The sequence below is a fragment of the Notechis scutatus genome, chromosome 3 (assembly GCF_049901735.1).
Source record: "Notechis scutatus isolate UNSWTSFEM ecotype Mainland chromosome 3, rNotScu1.2, whole genome shotgun sequence".
NCBI lineage: Eukaryota > Metazoa > Chordata > Lepidosauria > Squamata > Elapidae > Notechis > Notechis scutatus.
In genome coordinates this window covers 115,723,137-115,739,391 of record NC_142011.1, presented here as the reverse complement: position 1 = coordinate 115,739,391, position 16,255 = coordinate 115,723,137, and the positions used below count along the sequence as shown (strand labels likewise).

Sequence of the window (16,255 nt, the reverse complement as noted above, 5' to 3'; positions counted from 1 at the left end):
AGTTTATACAAGATACTAGCTGAACTATATTCAAGATGCCTCAGAAAAGAAAAAATACCCAATGCATGGAAAAATGCTGAAGTGATTCTTATTCACAAGAAAGGGGCCCAAGATGATTTAAAGAATTATCATCCAATAAGCCTTCTTTCAGTCATCTGCAAGGTTTTCACAAAGATAATGCAAAAAGTATATTGAGAACAATAAATGTGTACAGCCAAAGAAGCAGGCAGGTTTTGGAAGTGGCTACAGCACTATCAAACATGGAATTTATTTCATCAATGACTGGAAAAAAGGGGTAAAGATTAGGAATATAATTTGTATTGTTAAGCAAACAAATAACCCAGATATATTATATGTTTATTAAGCACTAATTGTGTGTGTGTGTGTGTGTGTGTGCATGTGTGTGCACGCGCATGTGCAGTTACAGCACAATGGATCACATTCAGGTTGTTCAGCAAGTCATTGAAAGGCACAAAGAGTACACCATGCCTCTGTGCATGGCTTTCATTGACTACGAAAAGGGGTTTGACTCAGTATTCCAGCAAGCAATAATTAATGCATTGCTCAACTAAGGCATAAACAGTGCTTTTACATAAATATGTTTTACATAAACATATAATCAATATATGAAAAAAACAATGGTGGCAATTTGTCTCAATGATCTTAAAGTGGAAATCAACATTCAACGATGTGTACAACAAGGTGATACAATATCACCTATTTTTTTCTCAGCCTGTCTTGAAGACTACACTACACTACACTATACTACACTACACTACACTACATGTATTATATGCAAAATAGACAAAAACCCTACCACAGGGAAAGAAAAACAAAAGACACCTGATGGGACTAGCAGGGTTGCACAAAGAGCTCTCTGACAAATAGAGGGACAAAAAGGACAAACATAAAAAATTTAAAGAGGGACACATAACTAAAACAGAATACCAGCAAATAACCTGAATCTGCAGGGATGGAGTCAGAAAGATTAAGGCTCAGAATGAACTAAGACTTGCAACAAATGCCAAAAATAATGATGTCTCTTTCAATATATAAGGAACAATAAAAAAGTCAAAGAAACATTGCTTCATTAATGGAAGAAGATGGCAATAAGGTGGTGGGCATCAGGGAGAAAGCATAACTGTCCTTCTTTGGATCTGTTGTTATGCAAAAGGGGGGCAAATGCCCAACCTATCAAAAACAGCACCATGGGGAGGTCCGATTTTGAGCCTCCCCAAAGACGGACCGCTGACCACAATTGTGCGTGGATTTGGTCCATGCTTCGGCGTCGGAGAGCCCCGATCTTTTAGATTTGGGGCAGAAGCTGCCTCGTAGGGGTGGCGGAGAAAGGGGAGACTGTCAGCCTGGTAGAGGGGAGCTGCAAATCCCCCCCCCCCCGGTTTGGCAAAGCTCCCTCCCAAAGACACCTGAAGCGGTGTTCTAAAATGGCCACCCTGAAGGGGAAGATTAGACTGGAATAAGTATTGGGCAGGAGAGAGTGGAAGAAGCGAACAGCAGGAGGAACGGAACAATATAATTAAATGGAAACTACCTTCTGGATTAACATTACAAAGTATCTTTAAGAAAGGACTCAAAGCGTTGAATTGAAAGAAGTTAAAAAAAAGGTGTGAATTGCCTTTAACAGTGATGGAGCTTTGAGCTGAGAGAGGTAGAAACTGCAGAAGGAATTACACAACTAACTTGGATAAGTATATCTTGATTTTATATAAGCACTAATTTAAGCTGAACTATAGATCGCTAAAGAGGAAGCTTATATTAATTGGATTTGATCTTTTTGGAAGATTGTGGTTTGAAAAGCTATGAATAATTGGGAAGGAAAAGAAAAGAGGAGGTGTGGATTTGTTAGAACGAAGAGTGCCATCTGAGTTAAATTCAACTTGACCTTTTTTTAAAAAAAAAAATTCTGTTTCTTAATAATATAAGGAAAATTGATACAATAAAATAAGAGTTTTGGAAAGTTGAAATATTGAAGAAAGAAACAGGAAGCTTCTGCCCTTGGACTAATTGTTGATTCTGTTATGGACTTGGTATTGGACTAGCTGAGGACTAAAAGTTGAGAGGAAGGAAACAAAAGCGGACTGTTGGAAATTAACTTTAAAGACAGTAACTGGATTAAATAGAAAATTGTAAAATGGTGATATCTGTTCAGGCACTAAATATGGAACTTGGAAACATTAAGGAAATCTTACAAGAAAGAGGTGAAACTTTGGGCTTCATTTTTAAATTTTTTGAAGAGGCGATTGCAGAGTATGAACAACAAAGACAAAGTACAGAAGAAGAGGTGGAGCAAATTTCAGAAGGGGCCATCTTTAATCACCATCGAGAACAAAGGAACCCAGAAGGAAAGAGGAAAAGAATTGGGAATAAATATTGGAGGTCTGGGAAATTGAATAAAGAGGGAAATATCCAGAAAATAAAAAAGGGGAAAAGAATCAGCAGAAATTTGAAGGGCGGAAGGTAGCTAAAAATAGAGAGGGAGTTAAAAACTGGAATGAAATAATAAAGGGGGAAATGTTACGGGAAAGAAGGGAAAAGAAACAGGATTTGGGAACAAAGGAATACGGGAATTTTTTAAAAAATGGGGGTAAATTTCTTACACAGAGATAATGGCTGAATGATACTGGGAGAGGGGATTCTGCAAGGTGCTGGGGAATAATATAGATAAATTTGTAGTTGTGAAATGGGGACATATAAGATGGATAATAGAATTGTTATTTTTTGGCAATGCTCTCTTCCTTTATGTTTAAGAGGTAAATACAATAAATATATGGAATATGTTTATCAAATATATTGAAATACTTTGAGGATTGGAATGCTGATTTTCCTTTTTATTTTTATTTTGGTTTAAATATGAATGGAATAATTAATAGAATATGTGTAATAAATAGATTGAAATAAATGAAATGAGAGCTGAAATGAAATTGGCATTAGGGTTTAGGATTAAATGAGTAGATAAATATCCTTTTTCTTCTCTGAAATAGTAGATAAATTTTACGGAATTAAGAAGGGGGGAACCATGCAGAATCTGATTTATATATGTTATGGACTTTTAAAGGGGATTAGTAATTTTAAAGTTGTAGGTAATAAAATGATAAATATTTGATGTGATTTAAAAGGGGAAATAATGAATATGTAACTTTGAGGTGGCACACTTAAATTGATATTAAAGGGGGGGGAACCAATTTATAGAAGAAGTGTTACTAATTAGAACTTAAGAGGATTATACAAATGTGACAATTAAAAGTATTACAGTACATTAACTATAAAGTTAATATATGTGAATTAAATTATGAGATAAGCACTTGGAATAATATAACAAAATAGAAAATGCATACAAAGACTAGAAATTAAATATAAAAATTGAATATGTAACTATGGTCATATTTGTATGTATATGTAGAACCTGTAATCATACTGTTCACTAAAAAGAGATGTTAAAATGTTGAAAACTGAATAAAACTTGTTTTTTTTAAAAAAAAGAACAGCACTATGGGAGACAGAATAGAAATGTAGGTGAAAATAGGCAAGAAATTGGTAAAAGAACACCTATCTACTTTAGACAAATTCAAATCACCAGGACCAGATGGGTTTACATTCCAGGGTTCTGAAGGAGCTGGCAGGTGAGATCTCAGAACCATGAATAAAATGTTTCAGAGCTCCTGAGCATGGGGAAACTGCCAGAGGACTAGAAAAGAGCTGATGTGAATCCAGTCTTCTAGAAGGAGAAAAAAAGTGGATACAGGAAACTACAGTCCAATCAGCTTGACATCAATACTTGGAAAAATCCTGGAAAAGTTAATCAATCAGTGGATTTGTGAGCACTTAGAAATGAACAAGCTGATTATTAGAAGCCAGCATGGGGTTATTAAAAACAGATCATGCCTGAGTAATTGACTGCCTTCTTTGATAAGGTGACTAAATGAGTGTGCAAGAAAATACTGTAGGTATAATTTACTTGGATTTTAGAATCACATTTCACAAAGTATACAATTTTGAGGAGATATGGGGATAGAAGGGAAACTAATGAAATTTACAGATAGCATCAAATTGAGAGGATACTTTGGGAGATAGACTCGAGATTCAGAAGGACTTAGTACTGCTCTATGTTGCACTAGTGAGGCCACACTTGAAATGCATAAAGTTCTGGTTGTCACGATACAACAAAGATTCTGAGACTCTGGAAAGTGTAGCAGACAAGAGAAATGATGATGATAGCAGATCTGGAATTTATACTGTATGATGAATGGTTAATGGAACTAGATATGGATTAGGATGATAGCTGCCTTCCAGGACTAGACTAGAGTAGACTAGAGTTGGAAGGGACCTTGTAGGTCATCAGGTCCAACCCTGTTCAAGCAGGAGACCCTGCACCATTTCTGACAGGTGGCAGTCCTGTCTCTTCTTGAAAGGTTCCAGTGATGAAGCTCCCACAACTTTTGAGGGCAAGCTGTTCCATTGATTGTTCTCACTGTCAGAAAATTTCTCCTTATTTCTAGGTTGAATCTCTCCATCAATTCCCACCCATTATTCCTTGTTTGGCCTTCAGGTGCTTTGGAAAATAGGTTGACCACCTGCTCTCTGTAATGGCCCCTCAAATATTGGAACACTGCTATCATGTCTCCCCTGGTCCTTCTCTTCACTAGACTAGCCATGCCCAGTTCCTGTAACTGTTCTTCATATGTTTTAGCCTCCAGTCCCCTAATCATCCTGGTTGCTCTTCTCTGCACTTTTTCTAGAGTCTCAACATCTTTTTTGTAGTGTGGTGACCAAAACTGGATGCAGTATTCTAGGTGTGGTCTTATTAAGGCTTTATAGAGTGGTATTAGTACCTCACTTGATCCTGATTGAATCCCTCTGTTAATGCAGCTTAGGATTCCATTGGCTTTTTTGGCTGCCGCTACACACTGCTGGCTCATATTTAGCTGGTTGTCCACTAAGACTCCAAGATCCCTCTCAAAGTTACTGCTATTAAGCCTGGTTTCTCCCAATCTATTACTTTTGGTTTTTCTTGCCTAAGTGAAAGACTATTTTTCTCCACATTGAATTTCATTTTGTTAGATAGAGGCTAGTGTTCAGGTCTGTCAAGATTCCATCTGGATCTTGACTCTATCATCTAGGACATTGGCTATTCCTGCCAGCTTACTATCATCTGCAAATTTGATAAGTTCCTCTTGTATTTCCTTATCTAAGTCATTTATGAAGATATTGAAGAATAGTAGGCCTAGGATGGAACCACTGCTTACTTTCCCCCATGTAGATGTAGTACCATTAAGGACTAATTGAGAGACTGTCACAGAGTAAAGAAGGTTGACTTATTCTCCGTAGCACCTAAAGATAGGACAAGAAGCAATGAGTGGAAGCTTATTAAAGAGAGATCCAATCTAGGAGAAATATCAAGACAGTGAGAACAATTAATCAATGGCACAGCTTGCCTGTGAGAGTAATGGGTGCTCAATCGCTGGAGGTTTTCAAGAAAAGATTGGACAATCATTTGTCCAGGATGGAGTAAGATCTCCTGCCTTGGGGGTTGGACTTGAAGAACTCTAAAATCCCTTCCAGCCCTATGATTCTATGGTTCTATATCAGCTGTTCCGTATTCAAATGAATGACATTTTAACTGGTGTATGAATTCTGATTGGTTTTGAAAGAGGTCGGTGAGTTGGAAAACAGGAAGTAAGGGAACAGAACAATTTGGGAATGACATGAGTTTCTGAAAAGGAGTTCTGCAAAATACAATATTTCGTTATGGGACCATTTGTCTGCCTTACTTTATGCTTGTAAGACTCAGAAAAATGGTAAAGTGGCAGTATTTTTCCTAATTAAATGCAGCATTTCCAGAAATAGCAATAATGGGAAAGTAACTTCTTTTAAAATTCATTTATTCTCTGGATAATCTTCCACCTGTTTTGGATGAGTTTACACTTCCTTTAAAGGAGTTTGGGAGTCTCATTGCTTCAGTAGTAATAACAGCTACTGTGATCTTCCTGTCTGATTGCAGATCCTGGAGTTCACAATATCACTACCAACTTGTTAAGTTCCCCCATCCCTCCAATCATGGGAACTAGGAACTTTATGGGCATTGACAATAGATTACAATCAGGGGTGGGATTAAATTTTTTTAACAACCGGTTCTGTGGGCATGGCTTAGGTGGTGGGCGTGGCTTGGTGGTCATGTGACTAGGTGGACATGGCTTAGTGGTCATGTTATTGGCTGGGTGTGGCCAACTCAATATCACTCACATCGAGGCACGCATCTCCTCACCTGGCCTCTCATAACTGTGGGGATGCTGCAACAGTCATAAGTGTGAAAAATGGTCATAAGTCACTTTTTTCAGTGCCATTGTAACTTTGAATGGTCACTCCACACAAGCAAAGTACCAGCAAAGGAGGGGGGGAAAACTCCTGCCAAGTCCTGCCAAGAATGTAAAAAGGGTAAACGGAAAGGTAGTTTCTGTAAGCAACACCAGAATGTTTCCTTCCTGCCTTCCTTACAGGATTAGGCCAGTAATTTCTTCTAACAATTGGTTCTCTGAACTGCTTAGAATGTTAACAACTGTTTCTAGCGAATAGGTGCGAACTGGTAGAATCCCACCCCTGATTACAATATATTAAAACTCTTAAATTACAATTAGGTAATAGTACTACTTCATCATATGAAGCATGGCAAATGGTAATCTCACCTATAGTCAACAATGCCTAAGATGGTACAGGAGTCAGTGCTGTCAGCAGTTGCTTTTTTTATGCTGCTTTTTAGAATCTGGGAGAGAAGCTTGGCATCAAAGACAGTTTTATGCATTAGCAGAACTGACTGTCCCAGTCAGGCAAATATAGTTGAACGATGCGATGTATATTAATAAATATGTATCAAGTTAATACTATGGATTTTGTTATATTTAAACAACTCATTTGGTTCCTTCTACAGGCCACAGTAGATATCATGCTAATGAGTTTGTATATTAAATAAGCTAAACTGAGAAATGGGGTTTAATACTTAAGTATTGCAAGTTTAGGGAACACAGTGGCTTAGATGCTGAGGTTGCCAATCAGAAAGGTCGGCAGTTCAGCAGTTCAAATCCCTAGCACCACATAACGGAGTGAGCTCCCTGTACTTGTCCCAGCTTCTGCCAACCTAACAGTTCGAAAGCATGTAAAAATGCAAGTAGAAAAATAGGGACCACTTTGGTGGGAAGGTAACAGTGTTCCGTGTGCCTTCAGAGTTTAGTCATGCCAGCCACATGACCACAGAGACGTCTTCGGACAGCGCTGGCTCTTTGGCTTTGTAACGGAGATGAGTACCGCCCCCCAAGTCTGGAAACAACTAGCACTTATGTGCGAGGGGAACTTTTACCTTTTTAATGCAAGTTTATATTATAGCATTTAAACTATAAACACATTTATTGCAAAAGACATTCATTTCTGTGTAGATCAGTATTAATGGAAGTTGCATCCAAATAATTCACTAGGTGGTGCTATCACACAACGCAGAATAACAGATTAGGGAGTACCTGCACTCTTAGGGAACTGTAGCCAGATGACAAAAGGAGTGGCATAAGACAACAGCAACAAAAAGATAGCTGAACTTACTGTAGTTTCAAAAAAGCTACACTGATGAGAGGAGGAAAATCCTATTATAAAATGTAAAACTGGACAGATAAAATGTCAAAAGGACAACCTAGAAACCTGTTCTTTCAAACATCTGCTCTGAGATGAGCCTGAAATAATGGAAAAGTATCTCAACAGCAGGCAAGTTTTAGCATTTTTTTTCTTTATCTTTGCATGTATTCAACCATGTGTGAATTCATTATATATTCAGTACCTGAGGAAACAAAAACGGGATTCTTCAGAAGACCACACTTGAAATACTGCATCCAGTTTTGGGCACCAGAATATTAAAAAAATGCTGAGATTTTGGAAAGAGTGCAGAAAAAGCAGCAAAAATTATTAGGGGACTGGAGATTAACACATACGAAGAACAGTTGCAGGAATTGGGTCTGTCTAGTCTACTGAAAAGAACGACTAGAGGAGACATGATAGCAGTGTTTCAATATTTGAGAGACTGACATAAAGAAGGTGGGGGATCAGCTGGTTTTCCAAAAAAAAGAAGGCAAGACAAGAAACAATGGATGGAAAGTAATCAAGGAGAGAAGCAACCTAAAACTAAGGAGAAAATTCCTAATGGTGAGGATAATTAATCAGTGGAATGGCTTGCCTTCAGAAGTTGTGGGTACTCCACCACTAGAGGCTTTTAAGAAGAGCCACTTGTCTGAAATGGTATAGGGTCTCCTACTTGAACAGGGGATTGGACTAGAAGACCTCCAAGGTCCCTTCCACCTCTGTTATTCTATGATAGTTAACATATTACAAGATTTTAAAAGTAGATGTTAAGGAACTTTTCTCCTCAGAAAAAATAACGGAGATCTAAGTGTTCCAAACAGTATTTTCATCTGGATCCTCATACAAGAAATGTGATAATAAAGAATACCATTAATTGGGAGGTTCTATGTGGTAGACTGACCCTTGTATTCTATTCTCTGAAATTGTTGGAATATCCATTGCAGCTACAGAATTGATGTTGAAACAGATGGTGTGAAGGATAACTACCCCAAAATAATAATAATAATAATAATAATAATAATAATAATAATAATAATAATAATAATAATAATAATAATAATAATAATAATAATAATAATTACTATTATTATTGAGTTACTTGAGCTGGTTTCCACCAACACCTGTTTGCTCTCAGAAAAAGGCTGAAGGTTCAGGCAAAGGAGAAAAATTCTGTTCAGAACTACAGACTTACTTAAAATGAATATTTTAGACTAGAAGTACAAAATAACAGTGATTGTAGTAAATATGCAGAATCGATACTAGACAAATCATTAGATCGTTAGAATATTTCAAAGTTGATTTTGATGCTGTAGATGGAGGCTTTCCACTCAGAACTGGAACAAGAAAGCTATTGATGTTTTAGACATTAATGATAATTGTCCTTATGTTGAACAATAAGTTTACTAAATAAAATTAAGAAAAAACAGTTCTTCTGGAAGCTTTTTCTTATCCAATAATATATAAAAAGGAACAAACAGTTAGATATGGTGAGATATTGAATGAAAAGGGTGAACTTAAATCTATGCAAGCGTTGTAAGAACAAGGTATAAAAATGAATTGGTTTTCATATTTGCAAATACAATCTAGATTTGATAAAGATGTTAAAACAGAAGGTATCTATGACAAGTTGACTGATTTAGATACAATTTTGACAGGTACTGATGAAAAAGTAATCAAAAAACTTTATGGACATTTGCTAGAGTTTAAATTAGAGGAAGAACAAGTAAAAGAAACAATTATCGCATGGGGGAAAAATTTCGGATATGGGATTGATTTAGATAAATGGCAAAAATTGTGGTCTCAGAATTATAAAATGACAATGTCAATTGCATATAAAGAAAATTTGTATAAGATGTTTTACAGGTGGCACTTACCCCTGACGAGAATTGCCAGGATGTTTAAGGATAAATTGGATAAATTTTGGAAATGTCATCAGATACCTGGTTCATATTACCACATGTGGTGGACATGCTCGGATGCAAAAAGATATTGGACTAAAATCCACACATGGTTGGATAAAATGACAAAAGAACACATAGACTTTTATTGGGAATTATACCGGAAATATATTGTAAAGAATTGAAATATCTGATTGTAAATGTTTTAACAGCGACTAGAATTGTATTTGCTAAGAACTGGAAAAATGAAAAAATACCTATGCAGGAGGAAATTATTAAGAAAATCATGGACTGTGCCAAAATGAGTAAATTGACATTTGAAATTAGAGAACAAGAGGATAAACAATTTTATATAATATGGGATTTATTTTATCAATGGTTAGATAAAAAGACATGGTAAAGAAATAGACTACTAAGCCTTACAATAAAAGTTAATAGATTGATATAGAATACAATATAAAATATATAACCATTGGATGAATGTATAAGATTAAATCATAATGAAAATTAAAATATCTCGTATAAAATTATGGAAAAATAATCAAATGATTGATATTATACAAGCATAAGCTAGATCGATAAGGTGAGAATTTATATAACTTGCGAGTAATGGTAAAAAAAGGATAGCACAAAAGATTGTAACCAACTGACACACTGTATGTATATAATTGAAAGATGGATTTATGTTTTTATGTTTTATTCGTATGTTTGTTGTAAAAAATAAAAACTTTGTTTTTTTTAAAAAAAGAAAAAACAGTTGAATACTTTTGTTGCTAAAGTGAAAGTCGGCGACAGAGACATCAAAACCAATGCTCATATTACATATTCTTTTGGCCAAATATCAGAAAGAGTACTCAGATCATTTCAGTTACACAGAAATATGGAGAACTTATTCTTGCAGGAAAATTTGATATGAAAAATACAGTAATTACAAACTGAACATCAAAGCCATAGTTGGAGGAAGACTCTGCTTATTGTAAGGTGCTTATGAATATTGAGAATGAGAATAATTCCCCACAAGTAATCATATCATCTTTGGCCAACCTTTTACCAGAAGACTCTCCTAAATAGTGACTTTCTTCAGTGTCACAGATACTGGAGACAATGGCTTAACTTCCTGCAACATTGATGCAAACCTACCTTTTCAGCTGAAACCCACCAACCCAGTTTGTGACACAATAGCTATTGAACAGAGAACAAATGTTACAATATAACATGACAGCTACTGACCAAAGTTCTCCCAGACTCACTTCAATGACAATATTTAATTTTAGAATTTCAGTGACAACCTTCCAATGTTTGAAAGAGCACTTATGATGCACTTATGAGCAAACAATATTCAAGGTCAGTTCGTTGGATCAGTCCATGCTGTGAATGTGAACACAGAACAAAATTCCAAAATTTATGTATTTGCTTTTGCCTAGGAAGATCAAGGATGGTTCTGTATCATCTTACATCTCCATCAACTGTATGGGAACTTGTATGGCATTCAGTCTATGGATTATGAGGGTATATAAGATTTCCAGATGATGGTGAGGGCTGTAGATAAGTGTTCTGACCCAGGCTTCCTGAGACAGTAACAATCACACGCTGTTACCAAAAACCTTGTTTTTATTTCAACGGTTTTTATTATTCACAGCCCATAATAATCCAACAGAAATCTGCCACAGTCTTTTGGGATAAGTCTGATAAGCACCCACCTTTATCTCCCTTGAAATGCTGCCAACAACTAAATTGCCAATTAGCTGTACAAGGCCAAACGGAACACAAAGTCAACACGGAGCTTCAGATTTTAAACAACCAGAATGAACAAAGTTGCATCCTGCAAAAACTCATGTCCCTTTGCTCCTCCTTTATGTCTTATGGGAGGGGCCAATCATCTCCAAGCCTTACTTCTGAGTTGCCCCATTTGTCTTAACTGTTCTGCGCAAGCACCCACTGAGAACTGACTCCCCCTGTTCCTCTGCCTCGCTGATGTCAGACCTGGAGGCTCTGGAGTCACCACATAACTCTCAGATGGGCTAGGCCCCATCTCTGTGTCGGATGCAGATTCCTCGTCCGAGCCCTCCCCAGACTCTAGGACTGGTCCATGTTCCTCCCCAGTGTTTGCCTCTGATCCCTGCTCCATAGGCCACCAGCGGACCACAACAACAAGGGCTCACCTCCACTGAGCTCAGAAACAATGGTCTTATCACGGATAAAAATGACAATGTCCACCTCATCCTCTGCCTCCTTTAGAAGAGCACTTCTCCGACAAATGATCTGGTTCCCAGGGGAGCAGAGTATTCTGACCCATCTTAGCAGAACCAAGAAACAGACTCCTTGTCCTGAAAAACCTGTCTTTATTTAGTTACTGTGAATTCATGGTATCCACACAGAGAAAAGTCATGGCAATAATCCTTCTAAGGGTTAATTGCAAGAACAGACCTTATCAGTCTTTGGATAACCAGGCCAAGAGCTTCTAGTTGCAAAATTGTAAATTAATTCCTGGCAAGCGGTCTCCATGAGGATAAGCAAATCTTCCAAAAGAAATATGAGCTATTGTCTCCTGCAACCACCACTCCCCTTTTGCTTCTATTTATTCCCCAGGGAGCGGCCATTCAGTATCCACATGTACCTTTCTTCCCGAGTCGGTTCCTGTTCCTCAGTTGTTCTCCTCTCCTGACAGCTCTGTGCATATGAGCATCTGGAACAGGCTCCAGCTGTTTTTCTTCCCCACTTATCTCCAACTCGGAAGGCAGCTGGGAAATGTCAGATGGCCCTGGCTGTATCTCTGCTTCCAATGCAGAGCATCCATTAGAGCCTTGTCCAGGCTCCCGGACTGGCCCAAATTCCACCCCAACTACCTCATCGTCTGAGTCTGCCACAAGCTCTGCTGGCGGCTGGCAGGCCACAACACAGAGACAGGCTACCAGTCACCAAAGTGGTGGCAGTGGGCAGAGATTTAGGGAAGAATTCTTGGCTTTCCTATCAGTTGCTGAAAGCCACAGATCCGAGTCTCTTCGCTTTGGAACTCAGAATGGGGAAGGGAAAACCATGAGGCCGGTGAACTTCCAAGACAGTTTCAGACACACTCTTATTGTGGTAGTTAGGGATAATGGGTATCCTCCCCAGTCTGCCTCTGTAATCTTAAGAATTCTAGTGGATGGCTTCTCTGATCCTCATATGAAGATTATGGATAATCCTAAGGGTAAAGTCCCGAAGGAGGAGATCATACTCTAACACTGTATCTGATATCTGCCATCTAATCCATTTTTTGGCTTTCTGTCACAGTGTTTATTGTAATTTAATATCAGAAATGGCAGAAATTCATGGACAGCATTAGTTCTGTATCTAATGTAATTTTGGAACACAATTTGCAAGAAAATGGTGGTGATCCTTGTTCTGATACAATTACGAGGTAGGTTTCACTGGTTGATTTTTGACTAGTAAGTTCCAATTCTTCAGGCCTCTGTTTCCTGGGTTTTTTCCCCTTCTTCTTTCTTTAATGGATTCTCTTTGCAGCCAAATGCATACAAGAAATTCAATAGATTCCCATAAAACCAAAACTCATATTAAGGAAGATAAACTGATGTCCAAAGTTGGAATAGTATGAAAACATTTCAAACAGTTTTACATTTTAATTTATAATATTTTATTATTTGAATATGTTGTCAACTGTAGAACTGTTTTCTTGTGATTAATTCTAGAAAAGATTTATCTGTGAGAAGATTGCTTTGTCTGGTATACATTTCTTTTCTTTCTTTTTCTTTTGTTTTTCTTTCTCACTGTTTCTCTGTATTTTGCTTTTGTAATCTTCAATCCTGTTCGTTTTGAGGAAGTCACAATAATATTTCATGTGATTCTTTGAGTTTTCAAAGTATTGAAAGAAAAGTAACAACAGACAGGGAGCATAGGGGCTTTGAATACAGTAGCTCTTACTTCAGAAAGAACCCCTCCTATCTTCTCTTCCTATGTTAGGCTAGAACTAATACTATTTTGATCACATTCATATTTTTTAAAATTAAAACTCTAATAATTTCAAAATAAGGATTGCCTACAGTTACATATCCTGTGGACTTTATTCATATTATTCTATGACTGAAATTAGTTAAATCTAAATGGAGATGATTAACGTAGATCCTTTCCTCTTATTGTTCTGTTCCAATATAATCTAAACAATTTATTTCTGGGTACCCTCGGGGAAAATTATATTGCAATTCTAGAGTTGTATCCCTCTCTCTCAATGTGCTGTTGAACAATAATATTATTGTTTGGGGATAAGGTAACTAGAATCTCACCAACCTTAAGAGCCATTATTTCCTGTGGAATCTTCATATTTTGAATAGGTAGAGAGCCTTCAAAACTATGATTTAGAACAGACTCATGAAATAATAATCAGTCCTACAGGAGGATTCTTCAGACAGCCACATGGTGTCAGAATAGGCAAACATATGACTGGAGACTCCGAAATTTTGTGTGAGCTGAAATGAACAAAAAGCTATGACTAGGGTTCTGCAAGAAAACAAGAAGATTTTAACCAATGTAAAGATGAAAGCTGTGAGGTAAAGCAGCAGGAAATGAGCTCTTTGTGAGAGACAATAACTGGATGAAAGTAAGGAGATTTATATTCTGTTCAAGAATTAAGGAGAGCCCTGAATCATGGAACAATGCATTAGGAGTAAACAAGGTATGTATCTTTTTTGGTTGCTTTGTCTTCCTGGAGCATTATGTATTTCAATCTACTATTCTACACCTGAAGAAACCAAAAGTGGCTAATGTGCTGAAGGATTTGAAACTGGAAGTACAGGAATTCATTGATCGCAGAGCCCATCTCATTTCTGAAAGCACTAAACAGTATTTCTCCTTTAATATTCATACTGGGGATATATTGATAAATGATAAAGTAGACCAGGACGTTCTGTGTAGCCAGACAGATGTTTGCATACTTACATCTCAAATTGTGCTTGACAACCCTTTGGAATCATACAATATTGAAATAGTAATAGAAGACATAAATGACAATGCTCCCAAATTCTCTAAAAATGAATTTGAGATAGAAATTCCTGAGAATGTTCCTACAAATATGGTTCTTCCCTTGGAATCTGCAGATGATGAGGACCTAGGAGAAAACAGCATCCAAAACTATACACTCAGCACCAATGAATATTTTGGCTTCACATGCAAAGGAACAAAGATGGAATTTACAGCGTGGATCTTGTTCTAAACAGATCACTAGATAGAGAAAAGGTGTCACGTCTCAATATCACCCTAATGACAGAAAACAGGCACTGTTCAAATTAACATTGATATTCTGGACATAAATGATAACCCTCCTCAATTTTCCCAATCTGAATATAAGGTAAAAATAAAGGAAAACCTTCCTACGGGCAAAGCAGTGGCTAAAGTGGAAGCTACAGATCTTGATTTGGGTTTAAATGCACAAGTCATCTACTCATTCCATAGAACGCCTGAAAGAATAAACAGTTTGTTCGTTTTAAATGAAAGGTCTGGAGAAATCACTTTTAGGGGACAGATTGATTATGAAAAAGAAAGGAGTTATAGCATGAGCGTCAGAGCAACAGATGGAGGAGGACTTTCAGGGCACTGCAAAATACTAATAAAGGTTGAAGATGTCAATGACAATGCCCCAGAGGTGTCCATCATATCTCTGACCCGCATCTTAAAGGAGGATTCGCCTTTGGAGAAGGTGGTGGCCCTTTTCAGTGTGACAGACCAAGACTCTGGCGATAATAGCAAAATGATCTGCTCTGTGGAGATGAACATTCCTTTTGTGCTCAAAGCCACCACAAACAACTTTTATCAGCTTGTGCTCCAAAGTCCCCTAGACAGAGAGACAGTCTCTGAGTACAACATCACCATCACAGCCATTGACTGGGGATCTCCTAGGCTCACTTCAACAAGATTGATTAATGTTCAGATCTCCGACGTCAATGACAACTCTCCCTTTTTTGAAAAGTCTTCATATGACATGCAGATCCGGGAGAATAATATTCCAGGCTTGCTCATCGGCTCAGTCCACGCTCTGGATCTGGACACAAAGCTGAATGCTAAAGTGAGTTACTTAGTTCTGCCCGGGAAGAGTGAGGGCCTGGTGACCTCTTACATTTCAATCAACTCTGAAACTGGAAACATGTATGCCCTCCGATCCCTGGACTATGAGCAGATAAGAGGCTTCAGAGTTACTGTGAGGGCATCTGATGGAGGTTCTCCTTCCTTGAGCTCAGAAGTGATTGTCCGAATCCACATTATAGATGAGAATGACAATGCTCCCTTCTTCCTGTATCCCTTCCAGAACAACACATCCCCATGTAACAATCTGTTTCCCAAATTAACTGAGGCTGGCTTTCTGGTCACCAAGGTGGGTGATACTGGCCAAAACTCTGGCTTTCCTATGAATTGCTGAAGGCCATGGACCCAGCACAGAATGGGGAAGTGAAAACCAGGAGAGCCCTGAATGAGCAAGACACTAACAAGCAGAGGCAGGTCAGAGACAACAGTCTTCCTCCACAGTCCAGCACTGCATTGCTTAATGTTCTTGTGGTTGGCTTTTCGGATCCCTTCGTGAGGAAGGTGGATGTCAGTGTGCAAGAACCAGAAGAAGATAAAAACTTGAACAAGTATTTCCGATTTCTCAGACCTCTCTTTCAGTCTTTTTGGTGAGAGATGTAAATATTCCTGGGTACCACAAGAATTCTGGTTGTACTAAGCCCCTTTTGAGA

General features: G+C 37.7%; 1 pseudogene; it reads left to right on the top strand.

Moving 5' to 3' along the window:
- The first annotated feature begins 14,001 nt into the window (after positions 1-14,001).
- LOC113426378 (protocadherin beta-2-like) lies at positions 14,002-16,196 on the top strand (annotated as a pseudogene).
- Positions 16,197-16,255: the final 59 nt, after the last annotated feature.